Source organism: Panthera pardus, unplaced genomic scaffold (assembly GCF_024362965.1).
Source record: "Panthera pardus isolate Hobbes unplaced genomic scaffold, ASM2436296v1 HiC_scaffold_22, whole genome shotgun sequence".
Taxonomy (NCBI): domain Eukaryota; kingdom Metazoa; phylum Chordata; class Mammalia; order Carnivora; family Felidae; genus Panthera; species Panthera pardus.
In genome coordinates, this window is record NW_026526788.1 from 25,726,242 (window position 1) to 25,746,102 (window position 19,861).

General features: G+C 35.7%; 1 long non-coding RNA gene across 1 annotated transcript in view; it reads right to left on the reverse strand.

The window, feature by feature from the left end:
• Positions 1–4,183: 4,183 nt before the first annotated feature.
• LOC109264271 (uncharacterized) overlaps positions 4,184–19,861 on the reverse strand; it is a 31,192-nt gene continuing 15,514 nt past the window's right edge. The window contains exon 3 of the long non-coding RNA XR_002078671.1: positions 4,184–4,338. This is a non-coding gene — a long non-coding RNA (uncharacterized LOC109264271). The remainder of the gene's footprint in view (positions 4,339–19,861) is intronic.

The window sequence follows — 19,861 nt, forward strand, 5'->3', positions numbered from 1 at the left end:
TTGAAAGTATGTTTTCCCTTTAGTTCCTTTCAAAACAAGCTTAAATGGATTTAAATAGCCCAAAGTATTGAATACTTTTGGAGAAGACTGCAGAGATCATGCTGATCTAATTAGAAAAATTGCATGCTTTTTATATGCCATTTTCCTTTTTATTAGCCAATTGGAAATAATATATTATCAAAGGGAAACTCACTTTTCTTTTTTATGTAGTGCTCTTGCCCTGTGTTCACTAGCTCGGATGCTGCAGTTCTATATTAAGCTTTTTCAATATGGACGTGACCCTTAATTCTTTGCTCTAGTTCACTCCTTTGGATAAGGAAGAACGCATCCCACCCTACTATTTAGTAAATTACCACTCTGAGGAACTGAATGCCACCCTAGCGCATTAAACCTCAAAGACTTAATGCACTTTCATAGAACTAACTGAGAGTTATTTGCACACTGGAACCTGCAGGCCAGCTGGGAGAAAGAGAACTAATAAAAGTGTTCATAATGCACTTACACTGTAAAGTATCAGGATACTTTTATGCAACATTGAATGATAACACACTCAAAGTGTTTTCAGTGATTTTACCTGAAAAGAAAATTTCTACGCAGTTATCTAACCTGTTTTGACCCTTGTTTGGGGACACTGTTTAGCACTATTGATGAGCCAGCTGTGCCGAGAGCTCACTAGATCCAGAGGAGTCATGCCGACCAGACTCAACTGCTCCCCAGTGCCCACTGGCTTGGCTTTTTTCTGTCCCCAAACAAATCTGTTTTGAAATTTTCATATTGCCTGTACTCAAACCCCTCTTTGTTTCTTCCCAAATCGCACTTATCAGAAAATGAGCTCATTACCTGCACTACTGAGTTTATAGGCATCAGTGATAACCTATTTCAAGTAAACCCTCCTTTTTTTTTCTTTTACAAAACTTTCTGTAGATCCTGACACAAGTTTTGTTACTTTTTTTTTTTTTAATCTCTTCAAAAATGTGTTGTTTCTTCTTTTGAATACTAATGCTTCCTCCTCTTGGTGATGACTCTCTTGGTCTTCACTAGAACCACCAAATATGCACTTTATGCAGATTTTGACTTCTTTTACATTATGTCTCTTATGGGCTTTTTCTCTAGTGCGTATAATATTCTCACCGAACCATTCCTAAAAAATGCTTCTTTATTCTGACTGTTCTCTTTATTGCAGTGTCAGAGTTACTGCCTTCATGCTGTTGCCAGGAAACTGAAAAATAACTATAATCAATATAAAAGTTGAGTATCAGATTTTGGGCACATGTCTGAACAGTGATCAGCCTGATTCATAAATGTCATTCTTCTCACTTAGATGGCATAAAGCTAAGGTAACTCCTCGTTGCTGAATTTTATTATCCAGACATTGTTGAACAGATAGATGAATGAGTAAATGAAAAATAAAGAAGACTTATTTTCATCAGATTTGGTCCTGTGTCATGGCTGTACCAAGGAGAAACTTGTAGCAAATGTTTGAAACCAGAGGAAGCTGTAGGGAGTTACTTTTGTTGGCCACATTTTGGTATGTAACTTAATCATAGTAATGTAGCAGAGAAATTGGGTGGATTTATTTCTCTATCATTGCAGAAATTTCTAGGTATCATTGTAGAGGTCCCCAACGGATCTTATCTTCGTATAAGCTGCCACCCACAGAAGTACTTGGGATCCTATAAGTAGGAGCCTAGATTTTGATCAACTTTGCCTCAAAAACTACTTTTAGACCAACTTTGCCTTAAATATAAAACCATACTCTGATACTCAGTCTTCTACTTCCGTTTATTTTAACCCTGTAGAGCTACAAGGGCCAAAAGAGGAACTTTAAGACTCACTCATTTTGGTCAATTGATTTCAAAAATGTCCCCAAATATTCACTTATTTCTCTATTTAGACCCTTTCAAATGAAACTGCAGATTCTCCTATCAAGAGATAGAACCTATTACCCCCTTCCTGTGAATTTGGCTGCTACGTTGACTTCTTTGCAACAAAATTTGGTAGAAATGACAATGTGCTGGCTCTGGAATAGTATCAAGAGTCCTTGCACTTTTTATGCTCTTTCTTTTAAAATGATGCCACTGTCCTGTGAACAATCCCAGCTGGCAGAGGCCATCCTCAACAAGCCTACAGACACTGTGGATTTGGTGGATGATTCTTTCCTTCAATGAATAATGAGGCTTAGTTTTATCATCTCCAAGATTACTTAATAATCTTAAAATATTTCTCTGATGATTAAAATTTTTTTTTAATGTAAGCATGAGCCACCTAGTAGGCATTCAACAATAATTTATGTTGTGTTATACTATTTTCCCTTCTTCTCCAGATGTTTTATTGTTTTAGTCCATTTATTCATTTCTGTTAAACTCAGCAAAACATGTATCGAATGTCATTGCCTGGCTTTGGGCTGAGGTTCTGAGATTCCAAAGATAGATAATACTTGACACTCATCTTAAGAATCATATAAGCTTTCATGCAAACTATTAATTAGGTCGCTGTACTGGCTACTTCGCCAGGAGTCTCTCAGTTTCCTTTCATTGCTGACTCTCCAGTCTTACCTTCTATATTGCCATGAAACTGTTTTATCAGAAGATAAAACTGACCCAATCACTCCTCTTTCTTATAAAAATAAAATAAACACGATGCTATTGATCTCTGATTTGTATCATGTTACTAAGGATTACTCTATACATTTCTTACAGCACACATGCTTTTTCAGTCTTTTAAACCATTCTCTATCTCCTCTAAACCTAGGGCTCCTCATCAGTAAAACAGACATAAAATCTTCTTCATATATCAAATGATTAAATATGATAAAGAGTTGAAAGCCCTTAGAACGTCATAGTAGCACTCAGGAAAAGGTAGCTATTTCTATTGTTTCTATTCTAATATATTCAATTTATATCCTTACTTCTCTCACCACCATTGCTTTTGCAACTACTTCCGCTGATTTTATCTCTATTATCTGTTAACAAAGCCTTCCTTTTGCAAAAGTGAACTCTCCATAATCTTGACAAATAAGGCTCTTTAATTCTATCTGAAGAATCATTACAAGCTAGTTTCCCTGAAAAGGCTTTCCCATCCTCTTTCCACCTTGTGTTTTCTACTCATCTTTAAGAATCAGTTCCAATATTACTTCCTTAGTGAAGTGTTACTTCATTCCTTGAGGCAGAACTAGATATTTTATTTTTTGTGACCTACAGTTGTCTCACTCTTATCTCTGAAATGTCACTTATCAGGCTATCTTGCAATTTGTTTATTTTTATATGTTGGTTTGTGTATATTTTAAGGACATGTACTTTTTATCTATAATTTTATTTCCTTAGGGCCTGAGTCACAATATTGGTTCAACAAATATTGGGATAATTAATATGCACACTTGAGGATTATTCTAAAAAGCATCGATATTCTTCGGCTAGTATTTTAATTTAAGCTTTTGTTTTCATTTCTTTGTAATTGTGCATAGCCTTTTTACATCTCTCTTACTCCTAGGTCTCTTCTGTTTTAAGAGGGAACATAGTCATAAAATAATTTCAGAACTGTAAAATAGTTCTGCTTCCTAATAGCTCAAACAACAAAAAGCACATCCCATCAGAAATTATTTCTATATATGTTTTAAGACTTTAAAGTGGCACATTCAATTTATTTCTTTAAAATGATTTTTTTTGTGGTTGTTAATGGGCAAGTATTCATGCATTACCCTAATTTTTAAAAGTTCCAGATTTTCAATATAAAGGATGAATAAATATGATTAGTATATGTGGTAAATTCTACTGAGATAAATATCTGGTTTGGCTTTGACTAAACATTTTTTCGTAGGAATTGACCAAGATGGCTCTCATGTTCTGCTCAACTTGACTAAGTTTTAGATAGGCTTTTCTCATGATTATAGGTCACTATCCTTTTTCTGAGAGCATGTACTTTAGAGAACTCACAATTATAAATTCTTTCTCTGGCACTTTGATATTTAAATCTTCCTCCAGCTTCTTGCCAAGATTACAACCCAGGAATGTCTTTCTCAAGATTCTGAAAGCCATCCTTTTGAGATACAACTAATCAAGAAAGATAGGGCTACTGTCTCCCAGCATCTTTGGGAGGGTAGAATATTAACTTCAGTATAAGCCAATTAGTAAACACACATAGTCTAAGCACATTGACCAACACGTTTTTACTAACTCACCCCATTGCTGAGAAACTCTCCTGACTTTTGTTTTAGTGGAGTTGAGTTTTGCTTCTGTCCCCGATTAAAACAATTTTGACCACTATTACAATAGTCTTTAATTAAGTTGTCCTCGCTTGTTTAATCTGGTGCAATTTTTCGTTGATAGCTGTTGATGTACACTATAAAAAAAAGTTGTAGATATCTATTTCACAGTGTGGATATATTAGTTTCCTTTTGTTGCTGTAACAAATTGCCATGAACTTACTGACTTAGAACAACACAAATTTATTCTCTTGCAGCTCTGAAGGTCAGGAATCTGCAATCAGTTTTATTGGACCAAAGTCAAGGAGTCAGCAGAGAGGGCTCTTTCTGGAGGATATGTGAAGAGTGTATCCTTTCGAATTCTCTTTCCCAGATTCTTTGTTCACATTTTGTGGCATATGGCCCCTTCCTCCATCTTCAGAGCCAGTGGCATAGTACCTGCAAATCTCATTCTGCTTCCATCATTGCATTCTGTGCCTTCTCTGATCTCTTTCTTGGACCCCCACCCCCCGGAAAATCCAGCATAATATCTCCATCTCAAGATCATTAACTCAATCACACAAATTTTTGTAGTTTCCGATGCAGATTCGGATACAGATGTCTGGCAGGGGCCATTATTCAGCATAACACACACTGGGTTGAAAAGTCCCTAAGTCTGCAAATAAAGGCATATCTGGGAACTATTTCATTCCTAAGCTTACCAAAATAATCAAATTTTAGTTACATGCTGTTTGGAAAGACTGAAGACCAATGGGCAACGTTAAGAATTCAAACTTCCTTTGCTTATATTAGCCCAATACTTGCATCTGTACCTACAAGACAAATGCACAGATGCAAATCTCATTCATGTTACTGAGGATTTTGCAGTTTACAAAATAAGCTTCTATGCTGCTTACCATCTGGGCTTGTGAGGGTTTTAGGATAACATTACTTTCTTTTTACATGATATTGTTTAAAAATATTGATAAGAATGGTGACAGAATTGCAGAATTACAGTAATATTTTTAATTGTTTCCACCTTAATGCTTGCCGAGTAGGTGCTATGATAAAGGAGGTTGGAGTCGACTAAAACTCATCATTTAGATCACCAAATGTATAAATTCTTGTTTAATTTTATGTATGCCAAAGTGAAAAGAATTTTTCGAAATGCAAAGGGTCTTTACAAAGCTATCTTTCATCATGTGAGTGCACTATGTGAGTCTTATCCTAAAACACCGCAGGGACTCCCCCATGAAACTCAAAATAAAAGGCAAAACCCGAAAAATAACTTACAAGGGCTTACAATGAACAGTGCACTCACTAGCTCTTCCAAGGCCACCCAGTCTCCTCGTTCTTCCTCCCACATGCCAGGCAAATTCCTGCCTTGCGATATTTGTACTTGTTCTCTCCACCAGAACACTTTTTTCCAGACAGCCTCATGGCTCACTGATTCTGCCCATTAAGTCTTTGTCAAAAGTCACTGTATGCTAAGTAATTTGGATATAAATTAAAAAAAAAAAAGTCACTTTCTTAGTGAGGTCTTTCCAGACCCGATCACGTAATTTAAAATTTCACCCTGCTCCCATATTACTTATTTGTTTGTTTGTTTGTTTATTGAGTCATTTACTTACATGTCTGTACTTTTTTATTTAAATGAAATGAAAGTTCATAATGTGAAATGCATAAACCTTAAATATTTCACGTAGAAATCTCGTTTCTCCTACGCGTCCTGTGCACCTTCTCTCTGCTCCCGCAGACAACCAACTGTTCTCATTTCAATCACTGTAAATTGACATTTCCTGTGCTTGAAGTTCATTAAATGGGATCTACAGAATGTACTCTTTTGTGTATGGATTCTTTCATCCGATATTTTTGAAAGTAATCCGTGACATCTGATCTACTTTTCATTATCCATCCTCTTGTTGATGGAGTTATACGTTGTTTCCAGTTTAGTGGAGTTATGTATTGTTTCTAGTTTGGGGCTTTTCAAAATAAAGCTACTCAAAAAGGTTTTGTGTATTCTTTTTTAGACACAGAGTTTTATTTCTGTTGTATACACACCTGTATTAACCACAATTCTCCAGAGAAACAGAACCCACAAGATGTGTGTTTATACATTAAGAGAGATTCGTTTTAAGGAATTTTTTCACATGGTGGCAGAGGCTTGGCAAGTACAAAATCTGATGAGATAGATCAGCAGATGGAGATTCAGGGAAGAGCTGTAGTTCAAGGTATAAACTGGTCAGTTGGCAGAATTTCTTTTTGCTTAAGAGAGGCCAGTCTTTGTTTTATTAAGGCCTTCAACTGATTGGATGAGGCCCATCCACATTATGAAGGACAATTGGCTTTACTCAAAGTCCATTGATTTAAATGTTAATCTTATCTAAAACCACCTTCACAGAAATACCCAGAAAAACCTTTGACTAAATATCTGGGCCCCATGACCTAGCCAAAAGGACACATAAAATTATCCACTACTAGTAGTTTTTATTTTTTTCCTTCTAATATTTATAATTCCTATTTTAGTTTTTGTTACCTAATTGCATTTGGATCATTAGCTTAATATTGAATGAGAAGTGAGATTAGCCATCCACACTCCATTTTCTGTCTTAAAGAGAAAAGTCAATATCTTACCATTCATATTACATTGGCAGTATGTTTTTCTAAATATCCTTTATCATATTGCAGATAGAGTTTTAATTTTATTTTAAAAGAAATAATCAATGGGCACTAAATTTTGCCAAACCTTTTTTCCCTACCTATTGAGATGATTATATACTTTTGTTCTTTATTCTATTAATGTAATGAATTGCAATGATTGGTTCTAAATATTAAAACAACTCTCAACTCCTGAGATAAACCCCAGTTGGACATGATATGCTATCTTTTTATGTATATATGTGTATATATATATATATATATATATATATATATATACACATATGTGTATATATATACATATACATATGTATATGTATATATATATATATATACACATATGTGTATATATATATATATATATATATATATATACATATGTATATGTATATATATACATATGTATATATATATATATATATATATATATTGCTGGACTTAATTTGTTGATGCTTTGGGCATTTAGGTTAATTAAAGACAATGCTTTACAATTTTTTTTTAATTTAATGAATATGAGTTCGATAGTGTTTTCCCCTTCTTTATTTTTTGAGGCATGAAACTTTTGTGATTCTGTGTACCCTTCAGAATCTTCCTCTTTTGGTTAAGGAATTGAGTCAATGTAGGAAAATTGGATTTTCTCCCTAGGAGTATGAAATCAGGTGTCAGAGAATAAAGAATATTGTCAAGCTCCTCAGTAGGTGCTGTGAAGATGAAGAATCTGGGTTTGAACCATTGGGAAACCCACCAATCAGAAAGATAGAATTTCCTGGGTTCTGTGCTGACAGCTCAGAGCCTGGAGGCTGCTTCTGATTCTGTCATGCTCTCTCTCTCTCTCTCTCAAAATATAAATAAACATTTAAAAAAAATTTAAAAATGGGCCTCCTGGGTGGTTCAGTCGGTTAAGTTTCCAACTTTGGCTCAGGTCATGATCTCATCATTGTGGGTTCAGGTCCCACATCAGGTTCTTTGCGGACAGCTCAGAGCCTGGAGCCTGCTTTAGATTCTGTGTCTCCCTCTCTCTGCCCCTCCCCTGCTTCATTCTGTCTCTCAAAAAATAAATAAACGTTAAAAAAATTTTTAGGGACGCTTGGGTAGCTCAGTCGGTTGAGTGTCTGATTTCGGTTCAGGTCATGATCTCATGGTTCATGAGTTTGAGCCCCACATTGGGCTCTGTGCTGACTGCACGGAACCTGGAGCCTGCTTTGGATTCTGTGTCTCCTTCTCTCTCTCTGTCCCTCCCCGGCTCATGCTCTGTCTCTCTCTCTGTCTCTCTCTTTCTCTCTCTCAAAAATAAATTAACATTAATTTTTTTTTTTTTTTTTTAGAAAGGTAGCTAGAATTAGAGAAAATGACCTTGAAGTAGAGAGGAAGCATGAGACCATGAGCGAGAGAGATAGATACTTTCTACTTTCAAGGTACAGTTTCTCTTGAAGGAACTGCACTTTCTCTCCTCACATTTCATAAAATTCCCCTAAAGTTTAAAATAAATTCTCTTTTATGGGAGACTAAGGGTGGAAGAACATTACCAAAATGATCTCTGGTTGCCATTTATATATTTCTTTTATGTGTTTTTAAAAATTGGGTTTGGGGCACCTGGGTGGCTCAGCTGGTTAAGCTTCCGACCTTTGGTTTCAGCTCAGGTCATGATCTCACAGTTAATGGGTTCAAGCGCTGTGTGCTCTGTGCTGACAGTGTGGAGCTTGCTTGGGATTCTCTCTCTGTCTCTCTCTGTCTCTTTCTCTCTCTCCCCCTTCCTCTCTGTCTCTCAAAATAAAAAACAAAAAATTTGGGTTTGATTTTGGAAAATACAATTTGAAAAGTGTGAACAATTCTCAGAGGACAGAAAGGAACTAGAGGTAGGGAGGTTGACAAGCATTCTGACAGCTTGCAGTAATTTATTAATATTCCATTTCTTTAATCAAATAGCTGATACGACATTACCGGTGAAAGCCTGGTTAAATTTTACTCCCATCTCTACATTATGTGCAGAGTATGCTTTATTTATGACATATATAAATTCAATATGTAACCTTTGTGTTTCATAAGTATATTTTTGTCCCTAATGGAATCTTATAACGAAATGCTTTAAAAAGCTCTGAGACTTTTGGGTACTCAAACAACTTTAAGTTTAAATTAACTTAAGAATTGATTTCCACTTCAAGCAGTGTTTCACGAAATGCAAAGTATAGATTGGACTACGTCTTCAAGAATCTTCAAATTGATAAGTCTAAATTTTACCCTTGAACACTGTTTCAGCTTAACACTGTTTATACATGAAAAGCCCCACGACACCTAATTTAGTGGCAAATGCATACATATATCCCCAAGGAAATTTCTTCTCAGCTAATAGCCAAAGTGTGAAAACTGCCTTTTACTCAGGTGGCTGTTTTCCACCCGCATCCTCTGGAACGGGCAGGGTATATATATATATATATATATATATATATATATATATACATATACATATGTATATATATATATTCTCTTTTATATATACCCAGGAGAGAATCCTGAGAGAATAAGAAAGAAAGAAAGAAAGAAAGAAAGAAAGAAAGAAAGAAGAAAAGAAAAGAAAAGAAAAGAAAAGAAAAGAAAAGAAAAGAAAGAAAAGAGAAAAGAAAAGATACCTGAATTTAGAGCATTTTTATCTTCAAATCATGTTAGGTCTGCTCTTTGTTCACTTGTGATTTCATAAATAATGATATCTCTGGTTAGCATTGATTTAGTAGAAACCTTATTCTTTATAATTCTGTACCCTTTTTCTAGATAATTTTGTATTCTCCCACAGCATGGATAGCCTTTGTCATCATAAGGACTATTGGACTGTTTATTTTTGGTTTAAAAATTATATACGTATTTATGTATACATATGTATATATATGCGCAAATGTATATGTGTATGTGTATATTCTTCTGAACTCTCTTTGGAAACTAGTATGTTTTATATTAATGTTTTAAAAAATCTACATGTTGTTGTAAAAATGTAGAAAATGATTGTCAACTTTCTTTCTGGGATTTACTTATTTGAAAAAATGAATTGATAAAATGATTGCCAATGGCTGGTCCCTAAATGAATAATTTTTCAGTCCACTTTTGCTATTGAATTTATTTTATTTTTAAATGATTGTAAGTTAAACTTCAGTTAGCTAATATGCAGTGCAACATTGGTCTCAGAAGTAAAATTTAGTGGGGCCCCTGGGTGGCTCAGTTGGTTGAGCCTCCGACTTCGGCTCAGGTCATGATCCGGTGGTTCCTGAGTTGGAGCCCGGCGTTGGATTCTGTGCTGACAGCTCAGAGCCTGGAGCCTGCTTCAGATTCTGTGTCTCCCTCTCTCTCTGCCCCTCCCTTGCTCATGCGCTGTCTCTCAATAATAAATAAACGTCAAAAAAATTAAAAAGAAGTAAACTTTAGTGATTTATCACTTACATACAACACCCACGGCTCATCATAACAGGTGCCCTCTTTAATACCCATCACCCATCTATTGAATTCAGATGTACATTGGATATTATTTTTTAAAAGATCTTTTGCATTTTCTTTAAATTTCTTTCCGCTTCATATTTGAGCTTTGTCCATGAAAGAGGGTCTGGTTACTGAGAGCTTGGATGGGAGGGCAATGGGGTTTGGGGACTTCAATTCTTCTCATTTAGTCTGAAGCAAGAAGTCCACTCCCTTATTCGATTTTCAGAATAAGGACGGGAAATGGGGAGTTGCATGTACTTTATTTGAAGCTTCAGACACCAGAGTGTTTCACACCTATGAAAGGAAAAGTTTCCAGTCTTGCCAATTTATCAGAAGGCCAGTTAGGCTGAAATTAGGGATGTTTCTGACTACGGGGTCTCTGGAAAGCCCAGACACAGATAAGATATAATTTGTACAGGGAACTTTGGTAATAGGGAAATGCAGTAGAACATTACCATAGGGTTGGACCTGCGGAAAGCCCAGTCGCTGGCCCTTAATTGAACCTTGGTCAATTTCCTACCCAGAAGGCATGAACTCTCCTCACGTTTCTACTTCCTTTCTACCATGAAATGAAAACTGTGCCCTCTCAGGAGTCAGTAAACAAGGATATCGTATGCAGCAAGTTTTAATTCTTTCATCAGATAAGTTTATCCTTAAAACAAGTTCCAGAGAAATCTAACATTTAAAAAGTGTGGCGTTTAGTTCTTCACAGACCACACAAATCTTCCATACCAGTATGTCCATATTTTGGAAAGCTTTTAGTTTGAACTAGTTTGAAACTTACAGAAATGTTGCAAACATTGTATAGAGTTTCTATTTACTACTCACCCAGCATCCACTAATGTTAACACCTTACTAACAGGATATTGTCAAACCGGGAAATTAACGTTCTTTATTCAAATTTTACTGGTTTCTCTACTAATGTCCATTTTCTGTTCTAGAAGACTATCTAGGATTCTGCGTTACATTTACTTACTTTTTAATTAAGAAACTTTATTTTTAATTTTTTTTTTTTAATTTACATCAAATTAGTTATCATATAGTGCAACAATGATTTCAGGAGTAGATTCCTTAGTGCCCCTTACCCATTTAGCCCATCCCCCCCTCCCACAACCCTCCAGTAACCCTCAGTTTGTTCTCCATATTTACGAGAAACTTTATTTTTAGAGCAATTTTAGGTCACAAAAAAATTATGTGGAAAATACAGTGTTTTAATATGCCCCTGTCCCCACACATGGATAACCTCCCCTATTATCAACATAGAGTAGTACATTTGTTATAGTCCATGAACCTACACTGACACATCATCATCACCCAAAGTCCATAGTTTACACTAAGGTTCACCCTTAGTGTTGTACATTCTATGGGTTTGACAAATGTAAGTGACATGTATTATCAAATAGTTTCACGGTCCTAAAAATTCTCTATGCTCTATTCATGCCTTCTCCTCCTTAACCCCTGGAAACCATTAATCTTTTTGCTATCTCCATAGTTTTGCCTTTTCCAAAGGCAAAGGACTGTTGGAATCCCACATTATGTCACTTTTCCAGATTGACCTTTCACACTTAATGAAATGCATTTAAGTTTCTTCTTTGTTTTTTCATAGTTTGATAGCTCATTTCTTTTTAGTGATAAATAACATGCCATTGTCTAGATACACCAGTTTATTAATCCATTCACTTACTGAAAGACATCTTGGTTACTTCCATGTTTGAGCAATTATGAATACAGCTACCATAAACATCTATAAACATGAAATATCTACTATAAACATAAAAGATACATTTTATGTCCACACAAATTGAAAACATGTTTTCATGTTTGATACATAAGGTTTCATGACTTGAACACTTATCAAAATATAAGTGTTGGGTTATATATCTATCTATATCTATATCTATATCTATATATCTATATATCTATATATCTATATCTATATATATCTCTATATATATAGATATAGATATAGATATATATACTGGGGTGTATATACCAATTCATGAGGGTAAATACCAAGAGGTGTGACATCTGGATCAAATGATAAGCATATGTTCAGTTTTGTAAGAAACTGCCAAATTGTCTTCCAAAGTGTCAGTACCATTTTGCCTTCCAACAAGCAATGGATGAGAGTTCCTGTTGCTCCGTGTTCTTTCCAGCATTTGGTGGTGTCAGTGTTCTGGATATTGGTCATTCTAATAGGTGTTAGGGTTGCATTTAGTTTTTATTTCTCTTCGTGTCCTCCAACTTTCAATAATTCCTCAAACTTTTTTTTTTTTCTTTCATGATCTTGAAACTTTTGGAGAATTATCGGTTATTTTCTAGAATATCCCTCCATTTGGGTTTGTCTGATATTTTCTCATGATCAAAATGAGATGAATTTATGCTGTTTTGACAATAATACTAAGTACTTTTCTTTCTTTGTCCATGTGTCTTACCAAGGGGTTTATGAGACTAATATGATAATCTTATGAGTTGGGATATTAAACTTACCCAATTGGTTATGATGGTCTTTGCTGTTTCTGGAGTATACATTACTAATCTCTGTAGTAAAGAAGTATATCTTAGGGGAAATACTTTAAAGTCATCCAAACCATTTTTCTCTTCAAACTCCCACCAAATATTAGCATCAATAGTTGGGTCTAAGAGTTAAAAAAACAAAAAACAAAAAACAATATTATCAACACTTATCCTTCCTTATTGGAAAGGAGATGGAACATAGATTGGACTCAGGAATGACAGCTATATTTTCTCCTAAACAATTGTATGGATCAGCAGGAACTTTTATTTTTACCTTACTCTTTTCATTTTTTCCCCCTAGGGGAAATGGGGACATAGAAAGTATTGAGAATTGGGAATTCATTCTTGGACATTGGGCATCTTAATTTTAACTGACTATTGGGCAGTCTAGTAGAGTTATTAAGCATGGAATTCTTATTAATCAAATTCTTAGGGAAAAGTTAGGGCTGCAGATAAATCTTGGGGTTGTCAGAATGCAGATGGTACTAACCATAGGACCAGATGACATCACTTAAGGAGGGAGTATTGGTAGTGAAAGAAAGGAATTGTGAATTAAGCACATGACAACCCATTATTTAGGAAGTAGGGAAAAAAGGAGACTGAAAAGGATGCTGAGAAGGAATTACAAAAGGAGTGGGATTAAAATGAAGCGTGCTTGATATACCAGGGCTAAAGAAAGAAAGGATTTCAACAGGGAATGATTATCTATTTTGTCAAATGCAGTAGAAATGGCCACCAAAATGACGATCGAGAACAAACCACTGGATTTAGCAAGATGGTATTCATATACCTAAGGTAATATACTGCAGAGCCGATTCTAACTTACTTTTTCCTCTTTATGCTATCATCCTGATGGCCTGTTCCTTGCAAAGACAGCATATCATTATAGTTCCAATTTCAACCTATTTTTTTCTCCCATTCTAAGGTTTTAGGTAGGCTCAGGGACATGCTTGTAAGAAATCGACACCCATTCCTCCTTGGATGACAGCTATTCTTTGTGGAAAGTACCATCTACTTGTGACCAATGTGTGTTTCCTGACACCTTGCAAGGGATAAATGTTTTCTTGAACGTCTTCATGAACCAGGTTCAATTTTCCTGCATTGGACAGCCTTGTTTTCATAGATTTTATTTTGTGCTTGTTTTTATTTCCTAGTTTCACTGACGATTCAGTTTCCTTTTCTGTTTATTCTTTTCCTTCTTTTTCTTTTTAAAGTAGGTTTCAAAGAAAGGGCAGTAGCAGTCCATTTTGTATTCACTGTGTCTCTACCTACATGCAATAAAGTTATATAAAACAAAGCTCTGTATTGTTTTGTTCCCAATTACAATACAATTCAACAGTTACCTGAAATGGAACCTGGAACTTAGAAGCAGACATTCAATAAATATTTATTAAATAAGTGAAAAAAATATTTTACTGGAAGTTAATTCAAAATCGCACTTCAAAACTCCATGATCTCTAGTTATTTTATTTTAATTTTTTTAAAGTTTATTTATTTTGAGAGAGAGTGTAAGTGGGGGAGGGGCAGAAACTGGGGGAGAGAATCCCAAGCAGGCTCCATGTTTTCATCACCCAGCCCGACATGGAGCCCAGTCCCACAAACTATGAGATCATGACCTGAGCAGCAATCAAGGGTCAGACGCTTAACCCACTGAGCCCCGCAGGCACCCCTCTACTTACTTCTTCTTCTTCTTTTTTTTAATGTGATATTCTCTGAAATGTATGGAGTTCATTATATTTTTTCTAATTTTTAAATTCTATTTGCTCTATAAAAGATTTTTGAGGGTGTTGTTGTTTCTGTTTTGATTTGTTACCATTCCTTCAAGTAGTTTTTTTTTTTTTTTTTTTTCAAATGTTTGGTCGTTCAAAACTATCTGCTAATCTTTAATTTTAGTTGTCTTAATTGCTTTTTTTTTTTTTTTTTTTTTTTTTTGGTATCCTATCTGGGGATTATGGGATACAGAAAGATATGCTATCTGGATGGATTTTCTGTTTGCTTTTCTCCTGGAATGTGTGTGGCCTATAATTCTTATCTCTTCAGTTATAGGGCTAACATTCAATTATTTAATCTAAGGCAAATAGTTCTGCTTCCAGTTACTTAGCCCAAATGAAGAATGTGTTAGTAGTCAACGCTCCTTACTGTTCTGACTTGTTGATTAATTAATCAGTGTGATGAATACCCTCAGGCTTCTTAATCTGGGCTTGGAGCTTCACTGAACTGTTCTTAATTTTCTGTTCTGTTCAAGTCGAATTTCTAGACTCATTTTATCTATCTTCCAGATTGTTAAAATGCATTTTCTTGTACATGTCAATATCAACTAGACATAATGTTTCACAGCTAGCACCAGAGGTTAGAAACAACGGAGGCTTACATAAGGAAGAAGTTGGAAACTTCTTACCAAATCCAGGGGCTAGGAGTCCAAAATACACCTGGGGGTCTCACAGTGTTTTCAGAGCCTCAGGTTCCTACCTTTGTGTCCACTATACTTAGCTTATCAAGGTACAGTGATATCGTGGATCTCCAGCCACTAGGCCTACATTGCAGATAAGAAGTGGGAAGAGCGAAGGCAAGAAGAACACATGCAAGCTGTCTGTACCCCTCCTAAGGAACTTTCTCTGAGGTCTCACCTTATAAATCCCTTATGCTTCACTGACTACAGTGGGCTGTAAGAAGCTAGGGCATGGAATCATATAGTACAGTGCTACTTAAAGTGTGATCCTTGGATGATGCTGGCCTACAAAATGTTGGCTTCTCTTCTACGAAGAGATTAATAGAGAAAGTGAGAGCGAGTAATGAGAAACTCGATAGAATTTGACAGTTGGACAACATATGAATTGTATTTTACAAAATAAATGAACCACATCATATTAGGAAGAATAAGTAAAATGAACTCAAAATAAAATCCTGGTCCTTCACCTGGAATAAAAGTGGATTCTTTGATCACTGAAGAAACAGAGAATGGAGATTGGGAAGTCAACTAGACACCTCTACCACAGCGATAATCTTGATAAGGCTGCTGACAGAGAGTGGAGGCTCCAGAATTTCCCCATGGTAGTTACCCTGGGACTTGACAACTTCTTCCCAACTTTTCCCAAGAAAGTATTTCCTGGGGAATATCTAGATTTCTGGCTTGGTAAGAGAGGCAAAGGAGAAAATATTAACTGATTATTCAGAATTGGATTAAATGATAGATCTTATAGCATGAAAGGGTAAGGGATGGGATGAAGGTGTGTTTAGAAATACATTAAGGGGCGCCTGGGTGGCTCGGTCGGTTAAGCGTCTGACTTCGGCTCAGGTCATGATCTCACGGTCCGTGAGTTCGAGCCCCGCGTCGGGCTCTGTGCTGACAGCTCAGAGCCTGGAGCCTGTTTCAGATTCTGTGTCTCCCTCTCTCTCTGCTCCTCCCCTGTTCATGCTCTGTCTCTCTCTGTCTCAAAAATAAATAAACATAAAAAAAAAAAAAGAAATACATTAAAAAATTAATGGAGAGCGGTTGTGTAGAGTAGAAATGCAAGATCTGTTCTGACTCTGAATAAATGACATAAAAGCAATTTGTAATAGACACCCCTTTTTTTCAAATTTGAGAATGCATTTTGAGATCTTTAGTTAGGAAAAAATCCCTTATTAATTTGCTGAATATGGGCAGATATATTTTTGAGTTAAAGAAAACAGATTTATAATAAATCAAAATAATAACATTATTTAATTTTAACTAGTTAGTATTTATTCCAACATACAATATGAACATTTAGTTTACATTTTTTAAAAAAAATTTAATGTTTATTTATTTTTGAAGGAGAGAGAGACAAAGTGTGAGTGAGGGAGGGGCAGAGAGAGAGGGAGACACAGAATCCGACACAGAAGACACAGGCTTCAGGCTCCGAGCTGTCAGCACAGAGCCCGATGTGGAGCTTGAACTCACAAACCGCGAGATCATGACCTGAGCCAAAGTTGGACGCTCAACCGAGTCACCCAGGCACCCCCACATTTTTTTTTTTACTTGCACATGATTTCAAATAAATTATAATGTAATGTCTTATCACTAAATCAAGTTGAGAGTGATATGGACTGAATTGTGTTCCCTCAAAATTTATATGTTGAAACCCCAACCCCTAACGTGATGATATTTGGAAGTGGAGTCTTTGGGAGCTAATTAGTTATGAAGATGGAGCTCCCATCCTGTTGTTATGAAAAACAAAAACAAAAACAAAAACACAACAAACATGTGAGGACACAGCAAGAAGACAGCCATCTGTAAGCCAGGAAACTTGATTTTGGACTTCTCGATCTCAGTCTTCCCAACTATGAGAAATAAATTTCTGTTTTTTAAGCCACCTTCTCTGGTATTTTGTGATAGAAGCCTGAGTAGACTAATACGTAAGGTTAATAGAGAAGTAACATTTCTTCATGAAGTCAAGATACTTAGGGAATTGACATTATATTCAAATGTATTTTGCTTAATATTTTAATTTTCTTCATGCCATTAATACATGTGCTTGGAGGAATAAACACTCCAACTAAAACGGCATTTATTTCAACAGATCAGATCTATGAAATAATATTTTATAATCACCTGCCCTAGGTACTCATAATACTATAGTGAATTTAGTCATGTCTTTCACTTGGTTATTGTCTTTTGGTTAATTTGTTAAGACAAGTCCATTGAATTATACAGATTTTATTCTTTTATTCTTTGGCTAATTTTGCATGCACCATAAATATATAAATATTTTATTAAATATATAACTCCAATATTGCAACATTTTAGAATATATGTTAAAAACCTTCAGGATTTATTTATTTTTCCAAAAATTTTTCCAAATTTTTCCATAGGATTTTAGGATCGAGAGACAGAATTTAATCAAATTATAGGATTTCAACATCTAGTCACATTTTAATCATATTCTCATCAATCCTAATTCTAAATAAGAGGTGGAGAAAACACAATACTATAACCTGTTCTTAAAAATTGAATAATCTTGGGGCGCCTGGGTGGCTCAGTCGGTTAAGCATCCGACTTCAGCTCAGGTCATGATCTCACGGTTCGTGAGTTCAAGCCCCGAGTCGGGCTCTGTGCTGACAGCTCAGAGCCTGGAGCCTGTTTCCAATTCTGTCTCCTTCTCTCTCTCTGACCCTCCCCTGTTCATGCTCTGTCTCTCTCTGTCTCAAAAATAAATAAATGTTGAATTGAATAATCTAGGAGTATGTTTTCTATTTTATTGTGATATATCAATTGGGTATTCCAATTTAGTCATACCCGTGATTCATTAAAAAGCAGTTTCTCTTCTGAAACATACTCCCCTATCCTGTGTAAATTTGCTTGAATGATGTCATTTACATAGGTTTGGGCTTATATCCCATTTCTTGAAGTGGATTTCAGGATTCAAAAAGAAATTATGCTTATAAATTTTGAAGGTAAGGACCCTCTAGGAACAGTGTGCCCCATTCAATGTGACAAACAATTAGTCCCTAATGTACTGGGACCTAAGTAAATGATATGTGCATGTATAAATAGCATTAAAGGAAAGTGGAATTCAAACAGTCAGGTCCTAGTAAAGTGGACCTGCTATTACAGCAGATAACATGAAATTTGTATGGAACCAGAGAAGACCCTGAATAGCCAAAGTAACATTGAAAATGAAAGGCAAAGCTGGAGGCCTCACAATTGTGGGATTCAAGATATATTATAAGACTGTAATCATCAAGACAGTATGATACTGGTACAAAAACTGACACATAGACCAGTGGAACAGAATAGAGAACCCAAAAATGGACCGACAAATATATGGCCAACTAATCTTTGACCAGGCAGGAAAGAGTATCCAATGGAAGAAAGACAGTTCCTTCAACAAATGGTGTTGGGAAAACTGACAGCGACATGCAGAAGAATGAATGAATATGGACCACTTTCTTACACCACACACAAAAATAAATTCAAAATGGATGAAAGACCTAAATGTGAGACAAGAAATCAACAAAATCCCACAGGAGAAAACAGGCAGCAACCTCTTTGACCTTGGCTGTAGCAACTTCTTACTAGACATGTCTACAGAGGCAGGGGGAATAAGAACAAAAATGAACTTTTGGGACATCATCAAGATAAAAAGCTTCTGCACAACAAAGGAAACAATTAACAAAACTAAAAGGCAACCGATGGAATGGGAGAAGATATTTGCTAATGATATATCAAATAAAGAGTTAGTATCCAAAATCTATAAGTAACTTGTCAAATTTTACAGCCAAAAAACAAATAATCCAGTGAAGAAATGGGCAGAAGACATGAATAGACACTTTTCCAAAGAAGATATCCAGATGACTAACAGACACATGAAAAGATGTCCAACATCAGTCATCATCAGGGAAATATGAATCAAAGCCACAATGAGATGTCACCTCACACCTGTTAAAATGGCTGCAATGAACAACTCAGGAAACAACAGATGTTGGCAAGGATGTGGAGAAAGGAGAACCCTTTTGCACTGCTGGTGGGAATGCAAACTGGTGCAGCCACTCTAGAAAATAGTATGGAGGTTCCTCAAAAAAATGAAAAAGAGAACTACACTATGACTCAGCAATTGCACTACTAGGTATTTATCCAAAGGATACAAAAATGCTGATTTAAAAGGGTACATGCACCCCAATGTTTATAGCAGTGCTATTGACAATGACCAAAGTATGGAGAGAGCCCAAATGTCCATTGACTGATGAATGGATAAAGAAGGTGTCATATATATCTACAATGGAATATTACTCAGCCATTAAAAAAGAATGAAATCTTGCATTTGCAACAACATGGGTGGAACTGGAGGGTATTAAGCTAAGTGAATAAAATCAGTCAGAGAAAGGCAAATGTCATATGATTTCACTCATATGTGGAATTTAAGAAACACAACAGATGAGTATAAGAATGGAAGGAAAAATAAGATAAAAACAGAGAGGGTAGAAAACCAGAAGAGCCTCTTAAATACAGAGAACAAACTGAGGGTTGCTGCAGGGGAGGAAGGTGGAGGGATGGGTTTAATGTGTGATGGGCATTAAGGAGGA